Genomic DNA, 1,246 nt, shown 5'->3' with positions numbered 1-1,246 from the left:
AATCTGTGACGCTCCAAAGCAATGGTGAGGATTATGACAAGGTGGCAAAGAGCTTGGTTTTAGGTTTAAGAAACGGTTATTATGGCTGTTCACAAGCCACCAGCGACTTGTGAACCTCTAGATATTACACTACAAACCATCTGTGGGTATGCGCCATGGAATTTTCGGGAGTCTTGACTCTTTTCTTTCATTTGTTGTGATTTCTAGGCCATTTTCTTTTCACAAACTTGCTCCTGGACAAAATGATGGAGACCGCTAAGGAAAGTGGCATCCAGTGAAGAATTGTCAACCTCTCCTCCATCACACTTACAGCAGTGGAATCCAGTTCTCACACCTTAATGACAAAGCCTGGTACCAAACGACTTTCTTTTCTTGTGAGCTTACATTCTTCCTTTTTTCTTCCAAAAGGTACTCCAACACTAGAGCATACAGTCAATCCAAGATCGTGAACATCCTCCATGCCAAAGAACTGGCAATGAGATTCAAGGTATTTGTCTAATGCTTTGAAATCTCTCCCACCTTTCTCTTTCACCAATGCTTTCTCTTTCGCTGATTATGCCGAAGGAGTTGACATCACAGCCAACGCTGTTCACCCAGGATTTATAATGTCACCTTTGATGTGGCACACATTCTACATAATGAGTTTGTCTGTTTTCGGTTACTTATGGAACTTTGATCTTCATGCAGGGTTTCTCAAGTTCTTCTCCAGCTTCCTTTGGAAAAATGTGCCACAGGTAAGAAGAATTCTCCCAATTATCTGGAAGTTTTTCGTGGCTAATACATGATCAATCTCTCAGGACGCTGCTACGACGTGCTACACGGCTTTACATCCAAGCCTCAAGGACGTCACCGGGCAATACTTCGTGGATTCCAACAAATCCAGCTGTAGCGCTTATGGCAGAGATCCCGAGCTCGCTCACAAGCTATGGACCTTCTCCCAGGAGCTTATAGACAAGCGTTCTCCGTCCTAAAGGTAAAAGGTTGATGGTGCTAAAGAGCGAGTGAGCTTTCGGTTACTTATGGACCTTTGATCTTCATGCAGGGGTTCTCAAGTTCTTCTTCAGCTTCCTTTGGAAAAATGTGCCACAGGTAAGAAGAATTCTCCCAATTATCTGGAAGTTTTTCGTGACTAAAACGTGATTGATCTCTCAGGACGCTGCTACAACGTGCTACATGCTTTACATCCAAGCCTCAAGGACGTCACTGGGCAATACTTCGTGGATTCCAACAAGTCCAGCGTAGCGCT

General features: G+C 44.1%; 1 pseudogene; it reads left to right on the top strand.

Moving 5' to 3' along the window:
* LOC112343710 overlaps positions 1 to 971 on the top strand; it is a 20,150-nt pseudogene extending 19,179 nt beyond the window's left edge.
* The last annotated feature ends 275 nt before the right edge of the window (positions 972 to 1,246 follow it).

This window comes from Selaginella moellendorffii, unplaced genomic scaffold, assembly GCF_000143415.4.
Source record: "Selaginella moellendorffii unplaced genomic scaffold, v1.0 SELMOscaffold_184, whole genome shotgun sequence".
Classification (NCBI taxonomy): Eukaryota; Viridiplantae; Streptophyta; class Lycopodiopsida; order Selaginellales; family Selaginellaceae; genus Selaginella; species Selaginella moellendorffii.
Note: the sequence above shows the minus strand (reverse complement) of the source record. Positions and strands in the feature narration are given on the sequence as shown.